Source organism: Maniola hyperantus, chromosome 9 (genome assembly GCF_902806685.2).
Source record: "Maniola hyperantus chromosome 9, iAphHyp1.2, whole genome shotgun sequence".
Lineage (NCBI taxonomy): Eukaryota > Metazoa > Arthropoda > Insecta > Lepidoptera > Nymphalidae > Maniola > Maniola hyperantus.
The window spans coordinates 11,704,356-11,719,511 of NC_048544.1; the positions used below are offsets into that span (position 1 = coordinate 11,704,356).

At 36.8% G+C, this 15,156-nt stretch overlaps 1 protein-coding gene and 1 long non-coding RNA gene across 8 annotated transcripts in view; one reads left to right on the plus strand and one right to left on the minus strand.

Moving 5' to 3' along the window:
* Positions 1-15,156, plus strand: part of Mhcl (Myosin heavy chain-like) — a 234,596-nt gene that overhangs the window by 139,671 nt on the left and 79,769 nt on the right. The gene's annotated exons all lie outside the window — the stretch shown is intronic.
* On the minus strand, positions 2,698-6,612 carry LOC138402732 (uncharacterized). Its single transcript, XR_011237075.1, has 3 exons — positions 4,879-6,612; positions 4,160-4,345; positions 2,698-3,347 (listed from the first exon to the last, which is right to left on the minus strand). It is a non-coding gene; the product is annotated as an uncharacterized lncRNA (long non-coding RNA).

A 15,156-nucleotide genomic window follows, 5' to 3' on the forward strand; every position in this document is an offset into this window, starting at 1 on the left:
TTGAGGTCCTACATAATCAAAGTCTAGTTCATGACTTTTTTCTTATGAATCACGTTTAATATTTTTTTTGATCCCTTGTTAAATAAATTAAATTAATGCACCAAGCTATGGAATTGAATATGTAGAAAGTAACGGCAATGTTGTAATTAGATGGGTACATAGTACATACTACATAGTAGCCACGAACCACGATTAATACGATGATTCTGAATAACCACTACTCCATGAAACTGGGCAGAAATATCGATAGTTCAATATCATTGTATTAATCGTGTACCTGCTACTTATATTGTTAAGCCTAAAATCATTAAGTTAGTAGTTATATTCTCCCTTAAAATATTTTAAAACTGACTTAAATCCGACGTTAAGAAATAAATTTCTTTCAAATATTTACAATATCCGCAATGAATCTTAAACTTAATAATATGTCCTCGAGTCGTTTACAGTTAGGCTCTAAGCATTAATAATGTTAATGATTCAAAACTAATTTTATTTCCCACACAAAACAACTTTCATATTCACGCGAATTTATGGGGCTTATAAAAGAAACTGCACGCACGCCCAAGAAACTGGTCCTAAATACTAGTAGTAATTTTTGTCGGAAAATCTTAGATTTTATTACATCCCACTTAGGTACGTATCATTTTTTGAAAAACAAAAAATGTAAATGATTATAAAGCTTGCCATTCACGAACAGATTCTGGATGGACATAAAAGGATGAAACATATAGTCCGCGACAGATTGAGATGGCAATCGGGGTATGAGGGGCGACGTCCCGCGCACCCACACGTCACCCGTGTTCGCCCGCACCGGGTTAGCGTGGGGGCTGTTCTGGTGTGCGGGGCGTTCCCTCCCCGACTGCCATACTATACTAAATAGTTAGTTAATCAATTATAGTTACTAAATAGATAGTTAATAGTTATTAGTGTCGCGTAGGTACTTATGGGTTGTCCTTCAATCACGTCGCAATGGAGCAACGGATTGACGTAATTTTTTGTATGGGTAATATAGTTAAAGACTATTTAAACCACTCTTAGCACTAAAATTATTTCGTGTTTTTTAACCATTAATGTCTATGCACTGTACAAAGAAATGTTTTTAGAAAGCTAAAATAGTATACGGCGATTGAAGTGAGCATCATGCCAATATTGACATACAAGAGCAAATATAAAGATCCAGTTAAAAATACGCGTACGCCAGTATGCGTATTTACTTACTTTTTCCTATTCATCGGAAATAAAGAATGTCACATGCCGAAAAGCAAACTAAGCTGTCATGTGTCAAGACTCAAGAGAGCCACGCAGTAAAAAAGACCCACGCAATGCCATATCCTCAAGCAAATAATAGCCTTTGGTGAAAAACTAGCTACATAGGACCTTTGCTACCACACACCTAGAGGGAGATCTGTACAAATAAATAAATAAATATAAGTTTATTTCAACAACAAGGATTAATAATTATTATCTTATCTTATAAATATATAAAAGGCCTGACTGATCGACTGACTGATCTATCAACGCACAGCTCAAACTACTGGACGAATCGGGCTGATGTATGCAGATAGCTATTATGACGCAGACATCCGCTAAGAAAGGATTTTTACAAATTCAATCGCTAAGGGGGTAAAATGGGAATGTAGTCCTAGCGGATGAATTTGCGGGCATAAGCTAGTGATCTACTTATATAATAGTAAAGATAGCGTAACTACGTTAGATTTCACTTATAGATACTTAATTTGCAGGTTCAAACTGACATAAATCTAAGTCGTTTTACCGTTTAATTCTGTATTAATTTTAACTTGATATATTCACGCCTTTCTGAAAAAAAGGTACTTGACAGAAGGCCAAGTGATCTTGGAAATATTTCTTTTTCCTTTTGAGGTACGGAACCCTAAAAATATGTTAAGTATTAAATACCATTAATTCCAAATCATTCATTACGACTACAAAAAAGGGAATTCGCTGCGTATTTTTTTTAACCGATAGAGCTTACAAGTAATATATTTTAGTTATAATATTATATTTTTTAAGGTTTTAGTTTTAGTTTAAATTATTAATTAAGTACAAACTATTTTGTGTTACACGAGGTAGTACCTACTCGTACTTATGAGTTACCACTATGTGCTTAGTATTTAGCTTGATAGCGTTGAATTTCGTTGTTTGGAGAGAGCAGCTTGTTAGTACAACTTTGATGTGTGAATGTCACGTGGATAAAAGTTTACGTTTGTCTAAAAAAAGTGTCAGAAAATGACTCTTCTTATTGTTAGCGTAACTATAGTACATCTTTATCGCTGAGTATTTTCAGGGATTACCTACAATTGATATTGTTATCATGATTTCGCCGTAATAGTACAGTAAATAAAGCCGTTTTTTTTGGTCAACCTCGCACTAAATCTCCGATCCAATTTCTTTTTTTTTTTCACTTCACTTCACTTACTGACCATGAAATCACAAAATTCTCACAGATCCAGGTGGAGCTTCGATCGCAATCTTGAAGGAAAGTTTTTGGCCGATATCTCGAAAACTGCCCACTTTAGGGTAAAAGTTATATAAACCACTAGCTTATGCTCGCGACTTCGTCCGCGAGTACTACACAAATTTCAAAACCCTATTGCACCCCCATAGGGGTTGAATTTTCAAAAATCCTTTCTTAGCGGATGCTTACGTCATAATAGCTATCTGCATGCCAAAGGCCATTGCCCAAGTGACTATGGGACTCAGTATCGCTACCAAATAAGTTGTCCACTAATAAAATAGAGCTTAATTTTTAGGATAGTTTTATTACATTTAATTACACATTTAAAAAAAATCTAAACCTCCGGATTCCGCAGAAATATGGTGAAGAACGACCTCCGAAATTAGAATTTTCGAAACTGTTAATTCGCTGCTAACTTACGTTTTACTGAAATATTTCGCTTTATTAAATATATTTCTAAAGAAATCTATATTATAGAAGCCTCAATAGCTCAACAGTTAAAGGTGTGGACTGAAATCCGAAGGGTCGCCGGTTCAAACCCCACCTATCGCACTACTGTCGTACCTACTCAGGTGGCACAAGCTTGACGCTTTCGTCCTACGTCGGCAACGATGCGGCAGCATTCTATAGAACGCGACAGGTCAAGATGACAATCGGGGTGACGTGCGGCTGTGCGGAGCGTCCCCAGCCTCATACCCCGATTGCCATCTTGACCTGTCGCATACTATGGGTATCCGCTAGCTGCGCTCTGGCATTGGTAGCACACATATAGGCACCGCGTCTAGCCGTGACGTGTAGAAGGCCTCGCGCTCACGTGGAACACCTAAGCCCGCAGCGATGCACGCGGCGTCATGCCACAGCGAGGCGTCACCTATACAGAATACATAACTATATGTTAAACATTGCTTTTAATCAGTTAATTAAGTGAATTGAATGATGATAAGATAGGTATACACACCTCTAACTTGTGTAAGTTATGTGTGTTTTAAGCAATTAAATATCACTTTCTTTAAAGGTGAAGGAAAACATCGTGAGGAAACCTGTATGCATTCACTATACTGTCCTGAAAGATGTGTGAAGTATGCCAATCAATCCACTTGGCCAGCATGGGAGATTATGGCCCTTCTCACTCTGTAAGGAGACCCATGCTCTGTAGCGAGCCGGTGATGGGTTGATCATGAAGATGATTAAGTAATTACTAGTTACAAATCGAAATAACACATACAGAATACATAACTATATGTTAAACATTGCAACATGTACAGATAATAGTTCATACAGTACAGATTGAATGTACTGTATGAACTACTACTACTGTTTTGTCTGGTGGGAGGCTTCGGCCGTGGCTAGTTACCACCCTACTGGCAAAGCCGTGCCGCCAAGCGATTTAGCGTTCCGGTACGATGCCGTGTAGAAACCAAAGGGGTACGGGTTTAATAAAAACTGCCATACCCCTTCCAGGTTAGCCCGCTATCATCTTAGACTGCATCATCACTTACCACCAGGTGAGATTGCAGTCAAGGGCTAACTTGTATCTGAATAAAAAAAAAAAAAAAAAGTACATAGTATAGGTACTATGACTGGTAAAATACAGGTATTTAAGCGGGTAACATATCTGCATATGCCACTTCATCTGTATAGGCTGTCTAATGGGTAAGTAGTACTTTTCATTATTATACATACCAAGTGTGCAGAAATCCAACGCAGAATAATATTTCTTTCCTCAGAGTCTGAAGGCTGTGCGAGGAGATATGCCACATGCATAACTCGCACTCTGTGTCCAAATAAAGCAGCAGGTGCTAGCCCGGCTCGGAGAGCTTTTTGTGATGAACCAAAACACTCCATGCAAATGACATGTTCATGTGAAATCTGTCAAATCATATATTTACAATATTAGATAATTTCAAAAGCATTTGCAATTCTTCTTTGATCAGTTAATTGTTTTTAATCAGTTAATTAAGTGAATAATGATAAGATACAACGACTCAAACAATCAACACAAACAAAAACACAACTCAACTGTTAGTTATGTGCGTTTTAAGCAATTAAATATCACTTTCTTTAACGGTGAAGGAAAACATCGTAAGGAAACCTGTACGCTTGAGAGTTCTCCGTAATGTTCTCAAAAGGTGTTCTAACCACATTTCACGACAGTTGGTTACTTCTAATAAAACGTCGAGGCTTCGACATCACGCAAATAGCTCTAATGTAGCCCTATTTTCCATGATTTTACCGTTTTCACGTCACCTTTCTTTTCTTTCTTTCTTCTTTTTTTAAAAAGAATAACCTTAACCTATTATTTGACATATCGTCGATTCAGAATCAAGCCGAGAGTTTCCTCACTTTAGTTCACTCTGCCCTAACACTCTTATAAACCAAATAATTATTTATTTATTACTTACCTACTGGTGCAGGTGAATTCCAAGATCCAAAAGTCGCAGTGGAGAGTCCCGGAAGGAACAAATTACCACACCGACTTGATGGATTTTCCATAACATAATAATGTGTATTATCTATGTCTACAACTAACTAGGCGTCTGTAGATTCCTAGATCACTTTGTCTAATTATTAAATAGTGATTAAACAAAAAATTAAACAGCAGTAATAGTGTTCTGTGCTTTAGCTGAACAACCACAGAGAACGAATTAAAAACAAACAATTTATTTGACATTAGGGATGTCATATCGATCCGATATCGATTTTCAAAGAATCTATTTTTGTGACAAGAAAATCGATCTACGTTCCGATTTTTGCTTCTTTATTTTAGATTGAGTTCACGCAAACAGAGTAAAAAAGAAGCAATATAAAACTAGTAAATAACTACTAAAATAAAATAAGTACATATATATGGGTAACATTGGTATAATATTATTTTAAAAAAGGGTTTTAGAATATGATTTATGTACATAAATATGTTTTTTATTGAGTAATTATTTGATGTTATTAAACAATTTACAGCATGTTCTACCTTTAATTCCATTGAACTATTGACTCACAATGTTTGACACGTTTTGAAGTTACCCGTAGCTACTTTACCAAGTTAGTTGGTCATTCATACCATTGATATCTTATTGCCCCCTGCACTATTTATTTTTCATAAAAACGTCCAAAATTAAAAATTCGACTATAGTTGATCAAATTCAGATACCCAGAAACCGAGAAGTGTTGGGAAGAATATCAATATAATATGTATACCCTATTAGGTATTTTTTCATAACTGGTACTAACTAATTTGATTTTTAATTAAAATATAGGTATCGAAAAAATCGAAGATTTATTTTTGCGAAATAAATATTCCAGACCTCGATTTTTTTTAATCCGTTCCTCAGATTTCGATTCGAATCGATCTAAAAATCGATCTTTTTTTGAAGATTCACCATTTAGATTTGACATTCGACAACCTCTCGATTACGGTGAAATTACAGCTACAATGTCGCGATCGCAATCACCTATTTGTTGACGCTCACTATTTGCTACAATGCATTGCAATATGAATATAGTACCTACGCGACAGGTTGAAATGACAATCGGGAAGGGAACGCACTAACACCCCCCGTGTTTAATCGGTGCGTGCGAATGCGGGTGGGTGTGCGGGGCATCCCCTCACCTCATACCCCGATTGCCATCTCAACCTGTCGCGGACTATACCATAAATTCAACCAATCAGAACTATTGTAATAATTCTATTGCTATTGTAATAACGACAGGGGCTCGATTTTGTTTCGATTTTGTTAATTAATGTCCGCTACAATGTAACGATCTCAATTACTTCTGATTGGTTGAGGCGTGCTTACTGTTGCCTATAATGCATTTGCATTGTTGCAACAAGAATACCAAAAATTCAGCCAATCACAACAATTATTGCGATTGTAATAAGGATTGATGCATGAAAGTAATAATCGGAAGTCGAAGCAAGACGTCATCATAATCGACCTAAGCTTATCGATTCCTTGATTCGCGTCACTACATGTTTTGCTAATGTCAGGAAAATGAACAAAACAACTACTTTTATTTCGGTCAGTTTCTAATTATACGGCTGTTTTTTTATTTCGTAACATTTTAAATGTTTTTTAAAATTAAAAACAGGAATTACTAATTTCACCATTTCGGTGTACACCTATATCTATAGCGATACCATTGGTGGGCAGTCTCCTTTCAGCTCGATCCGTCCAGTTGTTTGAGCTATGCGTTGATAGATCAGTCAGTCAGTCAGTCACCTTTTCCTTTTATATATTTAGATTATTGTAGAGAATAAAATTTTGCATCTTTTGTTTCCTGTAAACTTTTTTGTAAAACTTACCGTTTACGATTTATGGGCGATTTAATGAACCGGTTTTTCCAATATTTTAAAAGTTATCGGCCGAAATAGTTCGCGCACGCGTCGCTGCTGACGTCGACTAAGCACGTGAGTAAAGCCGGGTGTGAGATCTGACATACAATATTTCAAAAAATTCTTATTAGGGCATTCAAATCTATAAATATTAAGTTTCAGTAAGCATAGAGTAGCATTTGCGCTTGTTTACCGGAAGAAGTCGTTATGTAACAGCGATCACTGCCCCACGCGGTAGAATGTCGTTACCGCTAACGGCTTCACAGGGTGATGCTTTTGTGGACTTTTTGGTACAATGCGACCGATTTAAGAACACTGAGTCGTAGAGTATTGCCTTCGATTAAATTGTGAATGTAATATTTAAATCTAAATTATATTTTATAAATCAAATAATTATAATAAATATTTATGAACAAAATGTTACAAAGATACATTATAAAATTACCTACGTTTCATTAATTTGATAATATGTACCCACAGATCATAGTGTCTTACGAGCCTTCAATTTAATTGTATTTTATTTACACATATTTCTGTATGAGGGGCAACAATAATTGCATAACAACTACTCATCAAATAAAATTAGTAACTCAGTAGTGAGGAAAAGTAGTTATCTTACTAAATAAAATCAGTAACTAGATAAATAAACATAAATTATAGGAATTCTAGATCGCTTCTTTATTGACGTACTTATTACTAAAGTATAGCGGACGCTATGCAAGCGAAGAAATCTATACTAGTATAAAACAAAGTCGCTTCCCGCCGTCTGTCCCTCTGTACCTACGCTTTGATCGTTTAAACTACGTAATGGATTTTAATGCGGTTTTCATCAATAGATAGATTGATTCAATAGGAAGGTTTATACGTATAGTTTATAGTGTTTTGTTGAAATATGATGATAATTGTTCAGATTTCGGACGAAATCAACCGATTGAAATCACTCCACACTGACACCACATTAGTTTCTACATTGCACCCGTGCGATGTCGCTAGTAACGTCATAAACCAAACACTGAACAACCACATGTAACGAATGCAAGTGTAACACTCGTCGCCGCACATCGCCAATGCCCGCACTTGCACAGATGCACCACGGCCGCAGTGGACTTCTCCGTCCCGGAATGGATGCACTACTTCGCCGCGGCGCTCTTCCTGCTGTGGGTCGTGTTCGGGCGCCGACGGAGCAGCGTCCAAACTACTGTATCGACATGATTATGTACGTAAATCTACATTTTTTGTGATAAACCAGGTAGCAGGGGCGTCAATTTAGATGCAAGAGTAATAGAAATAATGAAAGGAATAACGTAACGTTCTATTTTTAGTCATGTACTTATTTATTTTTTAATATTCTTACAAAATGAATTAAACGTACCATTACAAAGAAGCTAAATGTTCATGGGTGACGGTAGTTGCTTAATATCAAGTGACCCGCCTGCTCTTTTGCTCACAATTTTTATATATAAAAAACTACTACTACTAATTATTGTGATTCGTAATAAATTCAACTCTACTCTAAACTTCCAAGGCATTTATTCTTTTTATTTAACTAAGGATTTTTATTCACTCTAACTTCTATATTTAAATAGACATCAATGTAATTTAACTTTTGCATCGTATTGTTAAATATCGACCTTCTAATTCGGTCGCATTACATCGTTAAAAACTGAACACTCTGTATATACCTTGACTGACAAGTTGGCAACCGCAATCTGTTGAATCTTTTACGTCACACTTGGTTATTTTAGCTCAGTCGCATTGCGACCGCCTCGGCTGCAACACGTTTTCAGCGAAAGAATGTTGTTATACTTATAACCCTTTTTTATACTTGTCCGTTCAAAACAGTTTTATCTTTAACTAGAAGATACCCGCGGCTTTGTCCGCGTGGACTTAGATTTTTTATAAAATCCTGTAGGAACTCTTCGATTTTTCCTGGATTAAAAGTCCTAAAAGTAATATGTCAACCCAGGGATGCAAGCTATCCCTGTACCAAAGGTCAAAATCGGTTAAAAGGATGGGCCGTGAAAAGCTAGCAGACAGATAGACAGACACACTTTCGCATTTATAATATAAGACTACTACTACTACTACTACTAGATTATTTCTTCGTCATCGATTCAAACGAGCGACGCCCACTGCTGGGCATAGGTATATTGCAATGATTTTGCAACACGGCCTTGTGCTGCTCGTGTCCAGCTGCATCCAGCAACTGGCTTGAGATCACCCGTCTACCTAATGGGGGAGCGTCAGCTATATACCTAAATGTTCATGTTTGTGGTTAACATAGTGTGCCTTGGGACCAAAGGTTCTAGAGCTATATGGGTCTTCCTTATTCAGTTCTCACCGGTTGTTAAATGGTGCAAGATGAAACTCCCTTCCTGAAAGACATCTGATAGCTGTATAGGACCAAAATATAATGGCTTTATTTTTATATTCTCATATTTCGCACAACTAAAAATAAGAGAGTTGTAAGTTATAAGTAATACCTTCTTACTTTATTTTTATTTAATTGTTTATTTTTTACTAGATGATGCCTGCGACTTCGTCCGCGTGGATTTAGGTTTTTAAAAATCCCGTGGGAACTCTTTAATTTTCCGGGATCAAAAGTAGCCTATGTCCTTCCCCGGGATGCAAGCTATCTCTATACCAAATTTCATAGAAATCGGTAATACGGATGGGCCGTGAAAAGCTAGCAGACAGACAGACAGACAGACGGACAGACAGACACACTTTCGCATTTATAATATTAGTATGGATATGGATTAACTGTTAAAAATACAGCGACTACGTCAACATAATAATTGTAATGCTATTAATTATTTATTGTTATTTTGCTTTGCAATGCCTCTTTGTGGGAACGATTCGTGCTCCACTGCTTATTATTATATTGATCGTATTGTCACAAACTTTCCCGAAAGTCCCAACAACAAACATATGTACAAAGATACATTTTTATAAATGTACCTTTTCAGATTTTTACTTCACTTTATTGTACCTATGTATTTAAATTGCTCGTGTGTATTTTCCTAATGAATTATACTATTAGCGCCATCTATGTAAGAATTCGTACATTGACAAGCAAGCCAATGACCATGTTCAAGACAAGTCTCAAAGATGGCGCTCGCAGCGTGATTGAAACTTTTAGAAAGGTACCATAGAGGTCAGTGTTGTGCTTTAAAATTTTGGCGTTAAAACTTGCGCAGGAGTGTCGAATCCTAAAATTTCGTATGGTCTTTTGTAACATAACTAAGTAGTAACTACTAACTACAGGATCCTTACATTACACAAGCAATGGCAAAAATCTTTACGTCCACTATGCCCAGAATCGCTGCGCATTAGTATCAAATCCTCAAAGTTTCCTGTATAACATTTTGAGATATTATAATTGGGATGGAACTAAAGCATCCTTATATTACCAAGCAATGCAAGAAAATCTTTACATCCAGAATGGCTAGAAAGCAGCCATGTCCATAGACTGAAAAAATATACAGCTAGAACTATACATAGGAACTAGAAATAAAGTAGGTACTGTACAGTTCCTAGTTCAATTTGTACATAGGTAGAGTTTTCCATTTTTAAGACCTGTTAGCTAGCAAGCTAGCAAACTTGGAATCTGCCTAGACCTACTGGTGTGAAAGTGCATGAATAATCGGGATGGCATTACTCTTACCTTCGATATATTTAGATACCTACACTGCAAACTTATAATTATCTTTATTACATTAGGCATAGGTCTATACCTACTCATAGGTATTAACTCTTTAGCATAGGTTCAATATATACAAATAAATTGACTTGTCCGTCTGTAATTTCAAAACACCTGCTAAAATGTCTTTTAAACTTAAAAATAGGTATTATGGTTATTTGCACGTTACCAAAATTCAAACTCCAATTTTAAAATTTTAGTTTGTCTGTATTGTTGCTGGACAAATTTTCGAAACGGCTGTACAAATTTGGATAAAACTTTTGTAGGCTAAATATGTGAAAAGTATTCTAGACTGCTTTATATCACGCGAAAATGAGAAATTAATTACAAGTTTAACACCCGGTATCTATACGATATGAACGGAGATGTAGGTTAAGCAGATCAATCAGGAGGGCGATTGTCTAAAACCTGCATCAATCATTATTACAATCTCAATTGTTCTGATTGGCTGAATTTGTGCGATTCTTGTTGCAACAATGCATTGTAGCCAATAGTGCGCGAACGTTAACCAGTCAGAGATGATTGCGATCGTGACATTGTAGCTGTCATTCTCCCGCAATCGCGCAGCAGATTCTTAATAGATGATGTGTAAAAATTATATCGTTACCGCTCAAAATCTGATTGGTTGACTAAACATAATCCGTTCCGGTCCACTCTGGGCATCTAGGCGGACGAAATCGCGGACAAAAGCTAGTATTCCCATAAAATTGTTCTTATACCTTTGATTGTACACAGCGTTTGACCACTCCTCTATCTTGTGCATCTAAATTTTACAAGCTCTTAGAAAGTTCCATTATGGAAATGTTGTGGTTGGCTGATAAGATGCGGCTTACCGTTATTAGAGAGACCAATCGCGGAGTTCATGGAAACTTGATGAAAATCGGTTACAAAATTATAATTGCTAGGTAAAAAGTTCTTAGTTCCTACTATACGTAAGAAAGGTAGATGCCCTACATCATACCCTTATTGCCATCTCGACCTGTTGCGTACTATAGGTAGGTATACACCTTTGCTATACCTTTAATAACAAATAACCCTCTATTTAATAAATACTAACTAAGAATTTTTCTTTTTTAGGAAATATTCGAATTTTGAATTGTCATGGAAACGAAATTTTGTGTGCGAAGTTTCATAAGAATCGGTTGGAAAAATCAGTTATTAAAATTCTATAACATTATTTGACGTGAAAACATGAACTTGTAACTATGAATGATGACGCACATTTCGTAAGATAGGTATTAGGCACTGTCTATTGACCTAGCTCAATCTCAGGTAAATATTTACCTTTCATTGTTTATTTTGTCCAATAGGTCACGACGTGCGACGCTGCAGTTTATAGATGACGTCATTTCATTCATAGCTTGCCGTTACATTGTTGTTAAAAACATTTTATTTCATGCCTTCTAATGAATGTCTTTCATTCATCATGAAATACTTTAATTCTTCGAGCTAGTTTTAATGCAAAAACTGTTTGATATTGTAGAAATGTGTTAAGTTTATCACAATTTTTAAGTGGCAAGGGAGAAAACGCCAAACTTGCGCACAAGAAATACTGTTATAAAAGTCTAATTATTTCACGGTAACATTACTTTATTATGCACTAGATGATGCCCGCGATTCGGTTTGTATGGATTTAGGACTGGAATAAAAATAGTTTATTTCCTTCCCCGGGATGCAAACTATCTCTGTCTCAAATATCATCAACATCGGTTAAACGGATGGGCCATGAATAGGTAATAGACAGGCACCTTTTGCATTTTAATATTAGTAGGTATGGATTGGTGATCGAATCAGAAATGAGGAGATCCGTAGGAGAACTAGAGTAACCGACATAGCTCAAGTCTCAACGGGTTGCGAAGCTGAAGTGGCAATGGGCAGGGCACATATGTACTCGTAGTTCGTAAAACCGATAGACATTGGGATCTCAAGGTGCTGGAATGGCGACCACGCACCGGAAGACGCAGTGTTGGATAGGTAGACGGACGACATCAGACGAGTCGCAGGGAGTCGCTGGATTCAGGCGGCGCAAGGCCGTGGCGTGTGCAAGTCCCAACAAGAGGCCTATGTCCAGCAGTAAACGTCTATCGGTTGATGATGATGATGAAGTATGGATTATTAAAAAATTAACTCATGCGTACATTATTAAAATAAATGAAGGTACTTCTATCATGCATAGAAAGTAGCAGGAGTTAGGTAAACTACTTTTCTTTTTATGTGTGACTTCATACCTTTCGACGAATATCTGTAGATTACAATCTCACGGGAAAAGCGCAACGTCGTCGTTGTGGTGAAAACGAGCGTGCAACTCCACTCACGAATGCTCTCTCCGGGAATCGAACCTCGCATAAATCATACGCCTGTCACTTTGCGCTTACAAATTGCAATTGCACCTCTGTGGGGTTAATCCAGCGTGTTCGAATCAAGTTCATTGCTATAACATGTCAGTTTTATGTCGGTATAATACGTCTTGGGCATTGATGTCGAAACCCCACCTGTGATACTTGGAGTATTTATTAGGTCAATGTACTTAGGTATAGTCCGTGCACAATGAGAACTCTCGCGCCATTTTAGCTTTATGTGTCAACTGTCATGTCAAAAGTCCCATCACTGGTCATACGGTGAAGATCATCATTTAGAGCACCAAACCGGCTTCCTTGATTTGGCTAGACCATGACCAGAGATCTTCCTTGAGACCGTTTTCCTTCCAACGTGGAAGGAAAACGGTCTCAAGGAAGATCATCTCCATGTGTCCACGTTTTTGGTACTAACGTCTTTTAAATTGTAATTTTTTTTTTTAAACTAAAATATTTGGTACCAAAAGTTCCTATCTTGTCCCTCAAAAGCAAATTTTTTAAGGTTCCGTACCTCTAAAGGAAAAACGAAACCCTTATAGGATCACTTTGTTGTCTGTCTGTCTGTCTGTCTGTCGGTCTGTCAAGAAACCTACAGGGTACTTCCCGTTGACCTAGAATCATGAAATTTGGCAGGTAGGTAGGTCTAGCAGACATAAGGGGAAAAATCTGAAAACCGTGAATTACATCACACAAAAAATTAAATTGTGGTCATGAACTTCAATTTTCGAAGTAAGATAACTAATCAAGTGGGGTATCATATTATGAAAGGGCTTTACCTGTGCATTCTAAATCAGATTTTTATTTATTTTTAGGCATCATATTACGTAATTTTTGAATTATCGTGCAAAATGTCGAAAAAATATGATTGTAGTATGGAACCCTCGGTGCGCGAGCCTGACTCGCACTTGGCCGGTTTTTAAACATAGTTTCTGTTTGCCCTAAAGTTTTGTAAATAATACTGAGGACAATGAATGAGGAATCCCAGTACTGACAGATGACAGCGGCGGCTCGTTGAATGTTAATAAGTTGTGGGCAGAGCGTTGAACCGGCCAGGGAACACTCATCATTCACTAATTTGTTAGACATTTCCCCAGTCACCTGTTAGGCCTAGAGCACACGAAAGCTCGCATTCAAACGACTTTTGACAATTGAAATATTCAACAATATAAATGTTCCCTATCCTGTCTATAAACTTTATACTTTTTAATGTATTTATATTATTTATAAGTATAGTATGACGTATAAAACGTGCGTAAGTTTGTTAGAAACGCAACAACGGATCGCCCTATTTTTGCATGCATATACAATTCAAAGACTTGGAGAGTGACATAGGCCGATTAACACAGTACCTACGCGGCAGAAAGTAATGTAGGTACATCGGCCTTTAAAATGACATTTCGACTTTGTATTGACAATGCTCTACAAATCTGCTATCTCCTTAAGGTCGATGTACATTACTTTCTGCTGCGTACTGTACTTTTCGTATTCATTACGTCTGTCTATGAACTGTGACGTTGGTTACGCATAGGCATAAATCCATATCCATACATTCATACAATATTAAAAGAACGCTGTACGCAATACTGTACGCTTATATTCAAAATACATGTATTATGTACTTACCTATTTGCGTATTCAAAATATACGCAGAACACGTAATCTATTTTGACACGCACATTGTGATTTATACAAACCAGTTTGTACGTAAGCTACTGTCACTAAGTAACGGTACAGTTCAAAGAATGCTAAAGTGGCTAAAACAATCGTTTAGAAACTTACGGCTAACTTAGTAGGTTTGACTTAAGAGAGTTACGAGTATGTGGACCACGAATATTCATGTTGTTTTTGCACAAATAGACAGATTTCAATAATCCATACTTATTAGCATTATAAATGCGAAAGTGTGTATACATGTCTGTCAGCTTTTCTCGGCCTATATGTTTAACCGATTTTGACGAAATTTGGTACAGAGATAGCCTCCATCTCGGGCAATAGGGTTTTTGTCCCGGAAAATCAAAAAGTTCCTAGTCATGATTTTAGTCATAAATAACAATTGGTAATATTATCTCACATTAATTCATTGTGAGTTTTATGACATGTCAAGGCTCTACCATCGGCTCGAAAATCAGATTCTCCTGCGAACTATACCTATTCCCGCGGTAATTTTACTTCAAAATAGTTGGAAGGAAAATGTAATGAACATGACTTTTCGACATCACATAAATAAATGTTCAAACGGCAAATTAAATCAATGTACGCAACTATAATTTGGTTCAATGTACGGGGCTGGCTA